The 18,599-nt window shown below is 47.3% G+C and overlaps 1 long non-coding RNA gene across 1 annotated transcript; it reads right to left on the bottom strand.

The window, feature by feature from the left end:
* Positions 1-10,638: 10,638 nt before the first annotated feature.
* On the bottom strand, positions 10,639-12,949 carry LOC144169583 (uncharacterized). Its single transcript, XR_013322472.1, has 2 exons — positions 12,892-12,949; positions 10,639-11,996 (listed from the first exon to the last, which is right to left on the bottom strand). It is a non-coding gene; the product is annotated as an uncharacterized LOC144169583 (long non-coding RNA).
* Positions 12,950-18,599: the final 5,650 nt, after the last annotated feature.

Here is an 18,599-nt window from a genome sequence, read left to right as displayed (position 1 = left end):
ATAAGTTTCACAGAGTTTACTTAAACAGAAGAAATTGCTTTAAGAGGAGTGTCCCCCTTTAATTGTATGGAAGGACTCTCGTGAAATTCATCGGGGCACTTAGATCACTGATGCGTTTTGAAGGCAAAAGCCTGGCGATACTTATTAGCAACTTCTTTACTGCTGCATCGTACTTGCATCTCTCTCTTCGCTTTCATTTGCATGTCTTTGGCGAAAATTACTTAGACCGGCTTTTTTTCCGCTGTACCATGTATGCGCCTCTTTCTTCATCTTTGTTCCTTCGCTTTGCTGTGCATATTACATCAGAAAGCAGAGTGGCACACGCTGCAGCTTCCTTGAATCACGGTTCCGCACGGGCGGTGTGCACCTGTTACACCCACATGCCATCACTCTCATGTGTCATGCGGAGTTTACGTTTCCAGTTCATAAGTTTCTGACTTTTGTGAAGCAAGCACATTTCCCCTCCCGATTCCTGGCCAGCCCCCCAAGTCTGAATGTGCCGTGAAGAAAGGAACAATGATGACGACAACTTTTGTTCTACACTGGCAGCATACGAAGGTAGCACTGCTTTGTAGAACACTGGGATGCTATTGTGCAGACCTGTGTTCAAATCCCATTGAATCGCGCATGTTTTTGATGCGAAGCATCTCATGCTCGGGGCTGTGTCCCTCCCTCCCTCGTGGTTGTCCGCCGTCCGCACACCCACTGCGCATGCCTGCCCAGGCACCGCTGATGATGATTGTGGCAGGATGCCCCTAGGGATTGGCCAACCAAAGAATCCATCACGAGATAGCTTCGCGTTCAACCACCGTTGTCATCTTCCCGTAGGGGAACACTGAGTTGTATGCGAGGCATTCCTCCTTTCCTCTCCGGGATTGCGCAACGAGTGGCAACACCTGCGGCTCCGCGCGCGGTAATGCGAAGCAGCTTAGGGTTAGCGTGGCCTTCGCGATCGGCTACCGGCGGCGCGCCGCCGGCAGCAAATCGCGGAGGCCACGGGGTTAGAGACGCGACGGTAGCTGCTGCATACTCCGCTGGGGGCGCCACCGTAGCTCCGCGGTATAAATGACGCGCGCGCGCGCTCCGCTCCCCTCATTCAACTCCCGCAGTGGCGCGATCGAACTAAAAACTAACCGGAACTTGAGTCGACCCCATGGCTGCTTCGCATACTACTTAGGGTTCCCCTACGGGAAGATGGTGAAATCTTTATTTAACTCTTTCGCTACCGCAGAAAATTGACCAATTTTGGGGGGTCCAAGAAAACATTTTTTTTTCTGCTAAAAAATTATTTAGGCACTAATTGCAGGAGCAAAAAATGCAGATTATTTAACGGCCTTTCCAATAACACCAGTTTTTTAAAGGTTTTCATATATCATAGTTGTGAAAAAAAATATCAAAATCAAAAGTTTTGTCAAGTTGTCGAAAAAAATGATAAAAAAGGAGTTGTGTATATCAAACCACCGGTAGTAGAAAAAAATTAGAATATACATTTTGCAGGGAAACATTTCAAAAACACACCCTAAAAAAAATGTCGACTTGCGCGGAACAGTTTTTCAGATATAAAAAAAAAATGTTAGCACGCACGGTGCTCGTGTCATGCGGTGAAGCCCAACCTCTATTTCAAACTGTGCAATTTTGGGTGGTTCCTTGGAATAAATCTGGCGGTTTGACGTTATCAGAGGCACCAATTTGCCCCCACATAACGTAAAAACATCTTGTCAATGGCTGACTTTGCATTTACAGCGAGCACAATATTTGGGACAAGCACGCGATGCAGAAAAAAACATGCATGAAGTTGAAAACGGAACGCCGTGGCTGATGTTTGTTGTCGTTCACGGTCAGTTATCTCTCAAAACATAAAGCTGAGCTTTATTATCATCTTCTTACTCGCAATTGTAGCCTTGCTCGCAAAAATGAGGTACGATGAGCTAGAACGTCCCCTGCGATCTTTGGCCGAGTAGCAGTCGCGCGCTAAAAAAGATCAGCACAACGAGCCTCCTCTATTGCAGCGCCACCTAACATTTTTAAAATGAAACAGTACAAAAACTTATCAGAGACTCCGTCCGAATAGACAGTTCAACTAAGCAGCAACATTAGACACCCGGGGCCGTATTCTGCTATCCGATGCCCTTCCGACGCGCGTCGGAAGTTCGTGACGTCAAAATGACGTGCAAATAGCCAAGGCTGCGTCTGCTGCAACCCGGGGCTTCCGAGCCGATTCCCCCCGAACTGGCTGCTGCGCCCCACGGAAGTGACGTACGTCAACAAAAAAATTGCATAATTGCATTACATTGCAATTACTTCAATAGTATTGCATATATTTTTGGCAGTGACACACTAATATTACAGTATCAAGATTTATTTTTAGCCTGAGTTTATTGTCTTTTAATATGACGTCACCTAGTCACTGTGACGTCATGGACATGCTTTGTAGATGTTTGCATTATATTTTTCTCTGCGAAACTCGAGTTTGTTATTGCTTTTGACACTCGCGTAGAAGAGGTTGTGTCAACAAAGCACTTTTTATAGATTTACCACGGGTTTTACGGATGACCTACGGACGATCGGCATGGAGAAGAGGCCGAATTCTATCGAAGAGCGAATTTTGGCCCCGTATTGGCATACGTACGGGTAGAGTTCACTCTAGTACGGGCTTGTCTGTTCCGAGTTTGTTCATTCCGGCTTCGCGCGGTGCCGAGGCAAGCAAGAATGTTACGAGCGTCGCCGTTGTGTGGAGTCGCTCACGAGCGGTGCGGTGCGAGGCAAATACTTTGATACTGCTCCGTACTCGACTTGCAAGTGTCCAGATTCGTGTCGCTGCAGGAGTGTATACGTGAATAATCTAGAGCCCCATCAGTTAGCAATGGTGCGTCGCAGTGACAGCGAGTTTTCGTTCGTTCGCTTCAACTTGCCGTGATCCCTGTCGTTACAAGCGTGGCCAAAAAATGCGCAGGATATCTGTCGTGAGTTACTGTGGCATTTTCCGTGTGTGTTGTGTTCGTGTGCTCCAAAATTTACGATGTCGCCAAACGTACGTGATCGTGCCCATTTATGACAGGCTAGGTGATGCGTCAGTGGCTTCAGCAATAACAGATGCTACGTGTTGTGTTGAACTGTTATATCTACATTCTAAGCATACCATCTAGGTGACTCTGCGTAGTTGTTGTTTCTATTTGCTCTAACCTCAGTTGCCTTGTTCATCTTTTTTGCAGGGTATTTTTATTTACGTGTGCACGCAGCATATTAGCACTAAATCAACCTTACACACTTACCTGTACATGCCATAACCCTCTTTGTAATCACGTGTGCATGTGCTACTGTTACCCTGCAGTATTTCGTCAGCTACTGTGCATGCTAGCAAAGATTGTTTGCATGTCATTCTGAACCATTGCTAATAGCCTGAATTTCCTTTAGTATTACTAGCATACCTTTTTCTTTCTCACCTGCTGGCTTCGTGTTGCTTTTAAAAGGAATGAATGATTTAACGCTTATGTCGGACAAACTTGTAAAAAACAATACACGGGATATACCTGCTAAATTTCTCAATGGCACAAAGCACGTACACTGATTGCACAGGCTAAAAGTATGTCTGACGTGCTCCACACTCTTCGTCTGCCCCTCAACGCAGTCATGCTTGATTTTTACCCAACCGGCAAAACCACTTCTGCTCACTGACGAGCCAGGGTCACTGCCACGCCCACTTCACAACACATAGTGAAAGCAGTCTGTTCTGATTTTTACCCAACAAACCAAACCACTTCCACTCACTGACTAGCCATTTAGAGTCACTGTTAATAATTAATCGTTACTAATAATTAAAAAAATCCAGATGTAACTGTAGCAATGGTGAAGGCGGTAGTGAAAGTCCGGGGTGGGCGACTTTGACGCCGCTTGTGGGTTTCAGTGCATTTGGACTAAGAACGGCTCTCACGGGGTGGAAGCCCTAACATCCTTCTGCTCGCAAATCCATAAAATATTTCTCTGTCTCGTTGTTTAATGCAATGCAAAGTTGAGGCCATATAAAAGCACCATCAGAGAAACATGAGAAAGCGTTGCTTTTGCCTCCGTGGAATGAACCAAGGTGGACCCGCTAGGTATATCTGCATCTAAGCATACATTGGGTGCTACTGCGCAGCCGACTGGTACCCGTTGGGAAACCTGCTTCCCACACAACAACACAAACACATGCCTGTTGCATGCAGCCTGTGCGCATTTTGTTTGTCTGCGTGGAATGGAATGGCTGTGCCAGCAGGAAATAATTCATGAAGCACTGCAGGGCAGTGCAACAGTCACCAGAAAAAATTTCCATCGGCAGACTCGCATACTCGAATGGCAACTGGCAGGCTCCATGGTTCAACACAGTGGTAATTCCAGTGTGCCACCAATGCAACAAGTCTCTCCATAGTATCAGGAGATTCGAATATAGGTTAACAAGGGCGGTGTGACAACTGTCGCCATGCTGAAAAATGCCACAACAGGGCTGTATTGTGCACAGATTTTTGTTGCCACTCCCATCCCACCTAGTTGTGCCAGCTTCCAAGTTTACCCCGTATCATTTCAAATTAACTGACGTTTGCTGGTGTTTGATTGATAGATGCAAGCACCAGTAAAGTGTGTCTGTCATCTTTAGCACTAAAATCATGTTCTCAAGGGGAAACCGAGTTTAACGAGGTTGCGGACATGAAAGCTGACAGTGCTCATGGGGGTCGTAGCAGAAAAGTTGCAGCATGGCGTCGTGCTGTTTTTGCTATGTTGATGTTATAAAGCGCATGGTATTTATATGGGTCATACGTTTCAAACAAAGCACTAGCTGGAAGTCGTTGCTGTCCCTTCCCTTTGTTACACTTTGTAGTCGTGCTCTTTGTTTGAAAAAATTATTAGAAACTAGCTAGTGTAATTACAATTATAGAACTAATTTTCTGTGAAGGAAATGCTGCCTTGTGCCGGCTAAAGGATATACACTGTTTTGGCTATACACATAAGACAAGATAGCAATGCAATACTCTACAGAGCCCGTGCACAAGCTGCTGCCTTGCATTGGTCTGACCCACAGAATTGATAGGAACAGCTCCCCAGGACTGATCCCGAGCAAAGGTTCTGGCTCTTCATGCCCCTCAACTTCACAGAAGTCAATGAAACCTTGTTACACAGGCTGCGGCTTAAAGTAGCATTGACCTGAAAGTATCTGCACACAATCGGACGCGAGGACAGCCCAGACTGCCTTCTGTGTAAGACTGTACAGAGACAATTGATCATTTGCATAGTTTTTGACCAAGGTATACTAGTGGGTGAAAAGACCTTGAAGCAGCCTTACTACGCTTGAATGCTTACCCTCTGTCTGAACGAAAGATTTTTGGCACGTGGGCTGACATGAAGAAGCAAGATCGAGCTGTCAAATCGCTGCTTGTCCTGTCAGGACTCTTGGGTCTATGTGGTGAAATTTCACAAACTGCGGAACTTTTTTTATGGTCGGTAAATAAGTTATGCGAATTATGCAGTGATTAGTCTGTTTCTGTGCCCCATACATGCTTTAAGTGTACAAAGTTCATTGGTTGATTTCACTGTCATTTCTCATACCCTCAGTATTCAGTACCTTCCTTGCCCCAGTGGGATTTAAGTAGCAGGCCCAAGTTCAGTTTCTCAGGCTGGCCTCTTCTCCTTTCAAAAATCTTTTACTATCTCTACCTCTCTCTTGCCAGCATGCCAGGTGCTTGTAACGGTTTACTAGGATTTGCAACGGTCACCATACGATAAAAATTTCTTATGACTACTTTCATTGCTGAAGTTCACTGCACTCAGTGTACTAGGGTGTTTGGCGCACAATAGGAATTATGACTGCAGACAGCCTACAGTTCTTAAAGCCCACATCGAAATCCTGCCACAGACTCGTTCTTGCCTTCACTTCGATAAGGCTGTCACAAACGGGTTGATCAGCCGAACATGCTGGAAGGGATGTTTTTCTACACTCTGAATTAATGTTTGATCATTGTGCGTACATTAAAGCATTTTTGCTGGTTCTTCCTTTTTATCTCTTGACACCCAGTGCAACCAATGGGCTGGTAAAAGCTGTGGCTTGTCATATGTGTTTCCAGTTCATAATGGTGCATTCTGCTTGTTGCCAAAGCCAACTGCAGAAAAGTTCTTCAGCCATAATGCAGTGCTGGCGATGGTCTTTTGTGGGCTATAAAAGCAAAATGTACTGGTTGTTGGTCAAATAAAGTGAGCCAATTTTAAATGTTTCTTCCCAATGCCGGATGTGTTTTCTTGGAGGTTGTGTGTTTGCTTAGTCCTTTTGGGAACAGTTGGGCATGTATGGCTCATGTGTTGGCCATGAGACTAATCAGCATTTGAAGGTTCATGGGGCAGGTACAACTTGTACAGCTGGTGAGCGAAGGGATATAACTATTACATTTCCGATTTTCTTGCAACATGTCACTAGCATACAACAATTAGGATTTATAATTTAGCTGCAGTTCTTTTTTACGACAATACTGTTATTGTGCCCATTATAAAATTCATAGTAATTACGACCAGCCGCCATACGTTGCTGGCCGTAATGTGTGCGGCGTCATCAGAAAACATTATGTCATAGTTACTCCCGCCGTTTACCCCGCACGTGTGCACGCGTTTTGCGATGAGCGTGCGGCATCAACCTGGCTTGCCCGTGGTGCTCGGAAAAATACCAGGAGAACAGTCACGTACGTCTGCGCCACAAGGATGAGCACAAGACACCTCGCAGACGCCCAGCTCGCGAAGCCGGTTCTACCGCGTGCCGATGCATTTCACTTTAGGAGGAATGGGAAAGCCTGCGGACAAAGCAATCCGGGTCAGCCAGTCATGCATGCGGAAGATGGATATGACGATAATTTTATGGACCTCATGACTACTACTGCCACAGTGAGAAGCTACGACGGAACACGTAAATAAACAAATTTCGCGCAATACGTGGTGGTGTGTCATTCAGTGTTTCAGGAGGATCTAAAAAGAAATCCTCCAGCTCGCCTTGCGTCACTTAGTGCAAGTTTCGCCAGTTTTAAAGACGAAGGTGTAACATCAAATGCGAAAACTGACCGTACATATATGTGGCGTCGGCGGGGCCACCGCTGTATGGACTGGTGTACTTGAACTCATTTCGCCAGAGCAGCAGCCAAATCCTCTCACTACGGCGCTAAACCGGCACCTTGGCAGAATGGAACCTTGCTGCCACGTGCTGCCAGCTGCAGGTGCACGTGGCAGCACGTATACGCGTAAACGGATGCGCACACACAGCTCTGACTGCTGGGGAACTTCAGCGTGATGAGCATCCAGTCTGCTTGTCAGAAAACGAAGGCCTGTATGCTTCTTTTTTTTTTTTTTTTTGGACAACAAACGTCACATGGTTGGCCGGTTCTTCATCACTTGCAGTGGTAGGCTGTTGGACAGCTGCTGCTATGACCAGAAACAACATGCGCACTACTTACATGACGTTTGTATACAAATTATGTGCAACAACGCTTTTATCAATTTGGTGTTGACAGGAGCTGTGGGCACAGTATATGTGGGAGACTATATTGGCGCTGCCCTTACCAGCGTGTGGTACAGCGCTGTGCTCACGCTGTTTATTAGTTACCAGCGCAATTTTTACAACGGTGTGTGCACATGAAGTTGGTGAAATGAAGTACAGTGTATCTCCTGGATTGGTCGGTGCTTCCTGCTTCGGCGTGATTCTTTCCAGGCCATCACTAACAAGGGTGGCAAAGTTGTGCTTGTGCCAGAAGCCAAATTTTTTGACACTTTAATTGTGATCAGTACTTGTAGCACTGCAGTGCACCTTGTAACTTTGGAAGCTCGGAAAAGTTGGTACAACATGACCAAATATAGAGTTGTAGGCACGACGAAAAGAGGCATATTAACACGCGTTTACTCTAAACATCTTTTTGTCACATCTAATATAATTCAGGCCTCTTTTGTCCCAGCTGTGCTGATTTCACTCCCCAAAATAAGGCACCTGCTGGTCTTTTTATGCACAGAAAGTATGGTGAGGTTTCAAAACATTTTAGGCTGCTGCGCCAAAACTATACGGACAAAAACGCTGGTGTTCAGCGGCGCGTACTACAGTGCACCAGAGTCGAAGATCAAGTGCACTGGGCACCAGTAATCTAGACCCAAGATAACTCTTGTCAAATGAAGGCCTTCGAAGGTATTCCTTCGGCCTATTCTTCTCCCCACAAAAGCCACAGATTCTATGATCTAAATGGGAGCGCAAGCAGCCTTCGTGCAACACTATTTAGACCTTTGCCGGCAGAGTCTTCAGCCAGTGCCCACGTTTGAGGACACGAGCCACAGCAGATCAAACCTGATGGCGTGATATGGGGCGCGCACACACCTTCCAAAATAAAAAGAAAGAAAGAAGTGCGGTTACAAAAGCCGGCGAATTTAAACATGCAACACAATCCTCCGAATCCTCCACTCGGAGTGGTTTTGCCTTGCCCGCCGGTGCGCCGTAGATACTACAACACGTACCGAACGACAGCCGATGTACCAAGGAGAAGAGTTATCAGCCTGCGCTTACGGCGCGTACAAAAAGCGCGTGCTTTTCATCGTAAACAATGAAAAGCACAGCCGACCTAAACATGAGTGCCGGCACGGCCGCTTTGCACGGCCGGCATGGTACTTCGTACTAGTTTTGGCGATCAACAACGACGACCAAATCCAAGAAATAATAACAAAAAACAGGTGACGTCACTTCCGTGGGGCGCTCCAGCCAGCCCCGATCGGGCGAGGCTGGAGCACCCCGGGGGAAAGGATCCCCGGGGTGCAGCAGCCTTTGCCAATAGCCAACCGCCCCGCCCTCGAAGATCGCGGGAAGTACGTCATCGCCTTCGGGGACAATCTCATAACTTTCAAATGCTGCTAAAGCGAAATTAATAAAAATGTTTAGATATAACAAAGCCTTTCCTGTTTGTGTGTTTTCACGGGCACTGCCGTTGCTGCTAATGCTAGTTTAACAGGTTTACACGCATTTATGTTTTTACTTTGTTCCGTTATGAGGCGCCAGGGAGCGCTGCGCGCGGCACAGCTGTTTTTAAAGGAGGCATATTTGAACGCTCAGTACAGTTGCTGCGCAAAAATTTCGTCCCACAAGGGCGTTCTCTTGGGACGAAAAGCGACGTAAACGGTACGCTGTTGCCCGGCAGTTATATATAAGACGGCTGTGACGTGAGTGCGATATTTTGATCGATTTTCTAACGCCATGTCATTGTTCGGCCACTCTCGCTTGTGCAGTGAATTAAACCCGTTTTTCAAAACGCATGTGTGCGCGTTTTGCGCACGATCAGATTACGTACTTATATTGTCACGAAGCCAAGGATGACGCAGTTGTCTTGAAGGAAAAACAAGTTTATTATGGCGAACTTGTGCTCCCCTAACAACTCAAAAGAATACAGAGGCGGCGAAGCAGCGGTCAACAGAGTGACTTGTGCAGACGAGTGTCGTCGAATCGAATGCCGCGGCGTCTGCTCTGCACGCTTTTATCTTTCGGCGCAAATGTTTCTCGAACCGTCCATTGAAATACAGAACATTGTAGATCAGAGAAGATTATTCTGGGCTAGTGCCGTTAGGGCGAAACAGTCTGCTTATCTGAATGAGATAGCCCGTGCGGCATAAAAATAAAGAATGGAAGACGCGCTTCGCGGACACAGATAACAGAGCCAGGCGTGGCCGGGCGATAAAAACAAACAATAAATAAACAAACCCATACATGGTTCGCGGTAATATCACGGCAAGCTCGTTTTAATTTTTTTTAATGAAAGCAGGGGTGCAAGTGCAACGTCAATGAAAGAGAGTACTGACCTCCAGACTTCAGCGACCCGAGGATACGTTTCCTGCCTAGCTTTGTTTCATGAGCTATATTAATATGCTATTCTGCGTGACGAACTGCTCTAACAGCCTAAGCCTGTATCACGTCAAATCGACCACGCCCACAAATTTGGTGCTTAAGCATGGAACTTGAAGTAGTTTGCTCAGTTTTTTTCTTAAAACATCCCGAGAATCAAACCGCCTTCCCGCAGGTATTGTTTCCATCCACAATAATCACTTGTTTCTACAAGCATAGGTACAACTCAGTGACTGTGCAATGAGGTGCAATTTTTGTAATTGAGCACCTGCAATGTATTCTTACGTTAGCATATTTTGTAATTCCATTTTCCTATTTAATGCCTCTACCCTTCAGGGTTAAATAGGTAAAGTATACCGCAATACGCTTCGTTAACTAAGATAGAGACCAAATTTTCAACCCCTTATTGTTTTTTGGCCGTTAAGCTCATAATGAACACATTTTCAGGCACACTGGAGCTGGAGAGCTGCTGGTTGTGGAAGGCCCTGAACAAACAACCAGTACTGTGGGCCTCAACAAGAATAGATGCCAACTATGAGAACTTTAACAAGCTGGAGTAGAGAAAGCAGTTTTGGCATTGCATCACAAACATCAATGTGCCCTTCTTTATTTTTGCAATGAAGTTACGTTGGTTTCTGTGCACTTTAAATAAGGCTGTGTACTACAGAAATGCTATAGTTGATTTTGTCACGATTATTTTTTCCCAGTGTTGGTTACTCTTGGACGGTGCTGCTGCATGCAGGGGAAAAGGAAACAGTTCAACATAACTTGTAACACCCTGATTTATTGAGGAAAAATTCAATACGCCTTTGTAGATGCTGCTGTTGGCTTATCATAATTATTTTTTACAAGCAGGTGTCCTTCATGAAAGAAAAAATCGCAATATCACTTTAAAAATCTAAGCAAGCAGTCATCAAAGCACTGAGTGCTAGAATACATGCAATGGTGGGGTAAATGAAACTTTTGTGACCATTTTTCCACTTATCATGAGAATGTCAGAGTAAACCATGACAGTGAACTCTTTGTTAAGAGACAGCCTCCAATATTTTAAGCATGTTTACTCTTTGTATCAACAGTGGAGATGCATACTGGCATATCGTGTTCTCTTAAGTAAAATGATCTGTCAGAGATTTCCAAACAAAGTCACCGTGCAATGGTTGTGCTATGTCATAATATAACTCTTGACTGGATTGAACTAATTGTGTCCAGAAGATTCCGTAGTATACTGATTATTTTTTTTTGTTTGTGGTACATGCATCATCATTCTTTGCTTCACAGCAGAATGACGGTTACAGTGTAATAAACAGAATTTTCTCAAGAGAATCTTGACCGGTCTCTATACCCACAACAAGGCCTCACGACCCATCAAAACAGTAGTCACGGCCTATCCCAGATCAAGCAACACCGTGTCAAGACATAGTATATAGTGGTCGAAAGCAAAGCAACTTTCTCTGTTGTCCTCACACAACCATGTCAAACACAAAACGACAAGAAGCTTCTCTACAGGAAACAATGTCGCGTCAGGGCAAAGTATATGCTACATGAAACAACAACAAAACAATTTTCTCCCGACAAAACAAACACCGCACACCACACACAATCAGAAACGAAAGTTAAAAATGACATGTTTAGTGCCACAAAGCTGTCTGAAGATGCGTTGGTTGCCCTGTCCTTCAGGAGCTTCTTGCTCCTGTCGGGGGCAGGCACCTCATCAGCCGCATCGTCTGTATCACTGCCCTCGTCCCTTGGTGCTGCTGCAGCTATTGTCGTCAGTCGTTCCAACAGGCAGACACACAACACACACTGACAATGTTGGCTGCCAGAAGAGGCCTATGAAGAAAAGCTGGTGCTACTGCAGGCAAGGAAAACAGCTCTTGAGAACTGCAATGCTGCACTTCACGACAGAGCACATCGAAGCATGTGCGGCATTGTACTTTTCTTCAGGTGTCTGGGGCCTGGACGACGAGCAGGGGGTGTCATGAGCCACGACTCGAGCAGGTGGCCACCGTCAACCCCAGAACTCGCCAGGCTTTACACGTCACGGGCAAAAGTGAACAGCCAGTCACACAAAGGCACTGTAGTCGGCAGTCACGGTCAGGGCCTTCATACTGGCGTCGCACACCTGAAAGAAATACATAACACAAATATGTACTAAAGCATTAAACAAGTACACAGTTTGAAAAAAGGAAAAGGTAATAAACAAGAGCAAGAATATAAAGAATTGGGTTACTTGGAACTGATTCACTCCGCAACTGCATGCAACGACAAACGACATCGCCGTGTTGTATGTGCCTTTTTTTTTAATCGTCGCTGTTTCGCGTAGCAGGGGAATTAGAGCATGCAGGCGACCTGAGAGGAAAATTGGTTACTTACAACTATAGATAAGGGCCCTCCCACCCATCTATGCGGTACAACTGCGAAATACAACCCCTCCCCTCCCCGCATTTCGAAATCGATAAACCCTTAAAACGAGCCGACAAGCTGAACTTGTCACCTATTCACTATGTGTCAAGCAGGGGGAAACATCTCAGCCGAAGTGAAGGCGCCGAAGCAGTTGACACACGATGGGGGCGGGGCGAGGGCGATATACGTTACGCATATATTACACGGTTCTTTATGAAGTCAGTTAGACGACCAACACAATACACCTGTTTATCTTTCTTTATAAGCTTTTTTTTCTTTCAAGACGCCACCCTATTCGATACCTCTGAACGTGTTCATTTTAGCTACATTTATTGACATACCTTTTCGATATCATTTCACTTAAGCGAACATAGGCCGGAGAGTTAAAAGATTATTTACATATGCATGCATCTGCTAAGTTTTTTTTTTTTTTTGACACACTATTTGATCATGCACAATTGCGAAATTTATGGGAGATCACTGCCACCACACCACACCGCTCAAAACAAACACATTTCAGTGACTGCTTTTCAGACATCGCGCTCCTTTTCCCTTCGATGCAAAACAATTTTTTGCTTCCGTAACAAACGTAGCCAGAAACAAGTCGTACTTACACCGTGCTTACGTCGCCGGGGTATCCAAAATCCTCGTGTGTCGGAGCTCCGTCAGTGCCGACACCACAGTGTGAACGCTGCGACTGGCGTCCGGGTGCGACAGTGTTTCATGGTGGCAGAAAACGCTTTGCAAACTGTCAGTTGCGAAGAGGGACACAGCACGCACAGCACCTTCGTATCTGTTGACACTTCGCTGCACCTCGATGGCCGATAAGGGCTTCCAATTTCAGCGCCTTGGCAACGGCGTGAATGCTGCGGCTGACCGACGGCTGCGTCATGCCAAGAGTATCACCGCTACCGACAATCTGTTGAAAGCTGCCGGTAGCGAAGAGCCTCAGAGCGCACATCACGTTCGCTTCCGTAGATAGCCCCGTCGCACCTCGAGGCCTAACGTGCTCGTTAAGTGCGTCGCACAGCATCCGCGCCGGGCCCTTGTTGACACGGAAACGGCGCTGAAAGTCGCCGTCACTCAGTCGACGCTCAGGCACGGGATCCTCCTCCAGCAGCTCCAACAAAAGTGCGAACACAGGCGGCATATACGCAGCCATCGTACAATCCGATGCGCTCTTAACCGCGCCGGATTTCACCCGCCGGTCGCGGGAGAACGAGCGGGAGCCTTTGGCTACGTGACGTCACCAAAAAATAGGCAAAATATAGCCGCGTGACGTAGGCCGGCTGACGTTTTCCGCTCCGAGCCAATCGTGAGAGCCCACTTTCTCCTCTCTCTAAACAACCGCGTCGGAAGGGCGCCGGAAATCGTTCCGGCGCGCGTCGGATGACCAGCAGAATACGGCCCCCGGATATACCCTCGCATGAAAACGAAACTGGAAGGCGAACAGCTGGCAGTGTAAGGCCGGTTTGAAGCGCTGTCCTCGGCGGAACAGATATCTGGCGACTGGGTGTGACCTTTTGACTTGCATCTGAAGTTCTTATCGCAGAAATCGGGTTAGGGTGGGCGGAAATGAGGAGCGGCGTGCTTTGTTCGAGGATCAGTCGCGGACGCTTCAGGCGCCATGGCAGTTAGCCTTGAAGTTGGGTAACTGCGTAGTTGCGCTAAATATGAATTTCGCGATGCAGAAACGAAACCAAAACTGTTGTAAACTGTTTGGGAATGGTCCTGGGGTAAGTAGAACTACCAGAGTACTTAGGACAACTTGCGCAAAGGCAATAAAACTGCCTAAAATCATAAAGTAGCTTGGCAACCAGGCACTGCTTGACATTTTCAGCCGATTTCTGGGATTATTACTGTCAGAGCGTGAACCTGACGATTGAAAATCGTTTGCTAGTTCCCCATTCACGCCCTGATAGCAAAAAACAAGCGCTGGTGCAGAGTAATTACGAGTTGCACGCATTCTTCGTTGGTAGCCTTGAGGGGCGATGACCACGCCCCTTTTCCACAACCAGGTGATTCAAAAGCGTGTCAAAAATCACGTTTCCGTAGCAAAAATGAAAACAAAACTGATTTTGAAAGGCCATTTTCTGATCTAACTCCGAACAGCTTTACTTGTTCGAGAAACGCCTGGAACGCTATGAAAAGGCGCTCCCAAAAGTATCGATCAAATTGATCGATTTTGATAGGCGCGGTAGCGAAAGAGTTAATCGAAGAGGCCGCCATTTCCTTAGCAGGACAACTACAACAGCGACACTTATTTTGCAAAATGGGGCACTTAAGGATGCAAAAATACGCCAGTGAAGCAAGGCACAAAGCAACTTGATTACCATTTAAGGACCCAGGTCTTATGACAGAGTCACATCTATGCCAATGTGAGGAGCTGAAAGCACGACACTACCCAGCCATATTTCGGAGTCATGGGAGAGGCAGTTAAAGTAAGGGACCGGCACCAATCTCACCCTTTCAGAGTCCTTTTTGATACCAGATGTATTCTTGCCGCATTTTATTTTAGGGGCTAGGCTTGCCACTACAGCTGCAATGGTTTCCCCTGAGAGATCCTGTAGATCCTTTGCGATACCGTATGTCACCCATCACAGGTTTTTGGGTGTTACCTTCGACCGCCATCTGACATGGACGCCTCACATCCGAAGCCTAAAAGAGAAGTTAACGTCATTCGCGCACATCTTCAGCATGCTTTCCAACAGCACTGATGGATCTGGCGAAGGCTTACTTCGCTATAGCCTCCCAGCTCTGACTTCTCTTTCCAAAGGGAATTCTAAAATACTAGAGGGGTTGCAGGCCCGAATACTGAGGATATGTCTTGGTGTCCCGAAGACCACCTCCACAATGGGAACCATGACAGAGAGCAGACGGCTTCCGCCCACTGCTTTGCAGGCAATGGAGCAACTTCGCACGCGCCTGCGCGTTGTGGCAAGGCAACATGGGCATCCTCTTGCTGCCGCCTGGGCCTCTGAAGTGCAGCGCGCTATGCCCTCCCAGTGTCAGCCTTCAGCCTCTTCTCCTCACCCTCCGTGGCTATTCCCTCCTATGAAAATTGTCATCACGGTACCTGGATTTAAGCGGAAGGCGGATATACCAGCCCCGGCTCTAAAGTTATTTGCCTTGGAGCATATTAACAACCAATACAAAAGCCACACTCATGTGTATACAATGATGGCCGGCTCAGTGACAGCTACATCGTCGGCGATAGGGATCTCGATTCCTTCGTCGCTCACTGCCATCTGCGCCCTATTGAGCCACAAGTCCTCGACGACAGCTACTGAGCTGGCTGGGCCGCGCGCTGCTTTTCAGTATATTCTAAAGCAGCCGGCCGATCAATGGGCTGTATTTACAGACTCCAGGTCAGCACTCGAAAGCTTGAAGTCGCTTCCAAAAGAACAGCTGGCTTCGGAAATCAATCTCTTGCACTTACAAGCCATACGAAGGGGACCCAGCGTAGGGCTGCAGTGGCTTCCTGCCCACTGCGGAGTTGCCGGCAACGACGCAGCTGACAAAGTCGCCTCATCTGCCCACGGTCTCTGCACTGAAGCTGTGGCGATCCCATTCACGGGAAAGGTTGCACTCGCCTCATCAACCTCATGGAATGCGCAGATGTCTATCTGAACTGATGAAAAGCAGCAATACGCATCTCTTCATGAGACTGATCCCAAGCGCACCTTCAGAATGCCACCTGGACTTAGCAAGCGCGAGGAAGCCATTCTGCATAGGCTGCGCTTGAATGTGGCCTACATGGGACATTACCTGTACAAAATCCAGCAGGCATCTTCACCTCTTTTAAGTGCAATGCACTTCTTAAGCGACCCTGAACCTGCGTCCACCGGCGATGTCCGCATAACATACCCACGTGGGGGATTGGCCAGTTAAGTGCGAATGCACTTCTTAAGCGACCCTGAACCTGCGTCCACCGGCGATGTCCGCATAGCATACCCACGTGGGGGATTGGCCAGGAATCTCCTCGTCTTCCTTGGCAACGGGGGGAGATGGGCGCGCGCTGCCTGGCCGCTGACATGGCACATACCCACATGGGGGATTGGCCAGGAATCGGGCGTGAGAAGGGCTAATGCACCCGCTTAAAGGAGTACTGACACGAAATTTCAAAGCTGAGATCCGCTCTAGCAATCAAGTACAACAACAACACAAATAGGTGTCTGTGAATAAATGCATCTTTCTTTCTTTGTAGTTGTGTGTGTGTGTGTGTGATCTCTCTTTCGCGAACATTACCGAACCGCGCAAATTCAACTCGTGCATTCGCACTTTCACATTCTTCCCCTCGGGGAAATGCGGGGAAATTTTTGTTCCAGATGTGACCCATCATGTTATATACGTGTGTCACACCGTGCACAGACAGAAACTCATATATATTATCTTTGTGCCGGCAGCTTGGTGCGGGACTTGAGCTGAGGGCTGTTTTGGGTCCAAGGTCGGGTCCCAGTAAGGCTGCACGTGCAGTCAAAGCTCTTTTGGAGTTTCTTCGGAGCACAGAACTGGACAGAGTTTTGTGATTGAAAATTTTGGCCGCATCAAATGACATCTTTTCGTTTTCACATTTTTTTTCTCTTTTTTCTTTTTGTTTTTCTTCTGTCATCTAGCGTTGCAAGCCAGCCCGACGGCTCGGCTAACATCGCTGGTCTTCATTAAAGTTATTCTCTCTCTCTCTCGCTCTGAACGTTGTGTATGTGCTCACAAAGCGAATGTGGGATTGGTGGGGGAAAGTTTAAGCCGCGATATAGCCCACTTGAAAATAATAAAAGGGGTACGAAAAACTGCCCACTCGCTCGTAATATTCCTTGCTAATGTTCCTGAATGGGGTCCAAAGGTTCTTTTTCCTTCTTCTGGTTGCATGTGTTTGATTGTAATGTGCACGCTGATTAGTAGAAATTCTGTTGACCTCTATCCTACAAAAAAATTGGGCCTATCTCCCCGCGAGGGGGACTCGAGTAAATGCGTCGCATAGGGGGTGGGTGTATTGCGTTAACGTTTAGTGTTTGGGGAGTTGGTGGTAGTGAATGCGTTGTATCAGCAGCTTCTTGACGTAGTTTGAATGAGTCAAGGATATCAGGCGCGTTCGTAGCCTCCCATTCTGTGTCGGCTTTGTGGCGCAGTGGGTAGAGCACCATGTACATTGCGTTCCGCCCGCAGGGTCGAGGGATCGAAACCAGGCGTCGGATAGTATTTTTTTTATATAGTGTAAGGGGGAGGGGTGCGGACAACGACGGTGCGGACTACGACGGACGTCAACGCGGGTGACATCGTGAGTTACTGAAATGCTTTGCATTTAAAATAAAATGCAGCCACCAACCGAGCCAAAAAATAAATGACGTTTTGGGAGGGCTACGGTCCCCTTGTTCATATTCCCTGTAGTAAAGCGACAAAGATCCGCTATTGGAAAACGAAGCCGTTCCACAGGCGTGTGTTTATGAAATGTAGAGCGCGTTTTCTCATGCTGATGCGGCAAATGGAAATGATTCCTTTGTAGCTTGGTTAAAGGGACCCAGAAAAGCTTTGTGAAGGTGGCAATCAAATGCATTCAGGTGGTAAAAGACATAACGGGATATTTTTGAGCCACGTGTGAGCCCCATACGTTGTACGGATAATTTGTAAAGAATTTTTGAAGATAGCCTTTGTCAGCCGATGAGCGCGACGCCGCGGCGAGCCGATCGCTGCTGACGCAACGGCGATCGCGGCTGACGCAACGGCGAGCCGCCCCCTGATTCGCCCAATCGCCGGCGAGGTCGGCCGCCGGCAACGTCACTGCCATTGGCTTCCGGCTGCTCTTTCTCCTTCCTGCGCGATCCCGAGGCAAAGGCGGGTCCGCAGCGATTGACGCGTGCCTAGCGGTTGTAAGGCAGGAATGTTCACCATATGGCTTGCCCGCACACTTCACACATTGGCTCACAGCTGCATCAGATCGCAAGCCTCCAGGACGCAAGCCCCCAGGATAGGATCGCAAGCGCAGGACGGAAGTCGAGCGTCGCGATGTCACATGGCTATTACCAGTGTTTCCAGCTGCTTTGAAAGAAGCAGAGAGGGAGGAGGAATCGATCGTCAAGGAGGGAGGGGTGCACTTAATTGCTTCTGGTGCAGCTAATACTGAATGTAGATAAATAATTCCAACGGCATTGCATCGCTGTATTGGTGCTACGCGACAATACATGCCTTTTGTAACTTTTACAAAAGACTTTTCTGGGTCCCTTTAAAAGTACCGCTTGAAGAAGTGGAAAAAGCGGTTAGCCCTGAGTGCCGCGACTGTTGCGCTGCCTGTTGCTGCCTTTCTATGACGTGCGGGGTTCGGTAT

Source organism: Haemaphysalis longicornis, unplaced genomic scaffold (assembly GCF_048455015.1).
Source record: "Haemaphysalis longicornis isolate Haplotype H1 unplaced genomic scaffold, Haemaphysalis longicornis Haplotype H1 scaffold_2, whole genome shotgun sequence".
In the NCBI taxonomy this organism is placed as follows: domain Eukaryota; kingdom Metazoa; phylum Arthropoda; class Arachnida; order Ixodida; family Ixodidae; genus Haemaphysalis; species Haemaphysalis longicornis.
The sequence above is the reverse complement of the archived record's forward strand: the minus strand, read 5'-3'. Positions and strand labels throughout refer to the sequence as shown.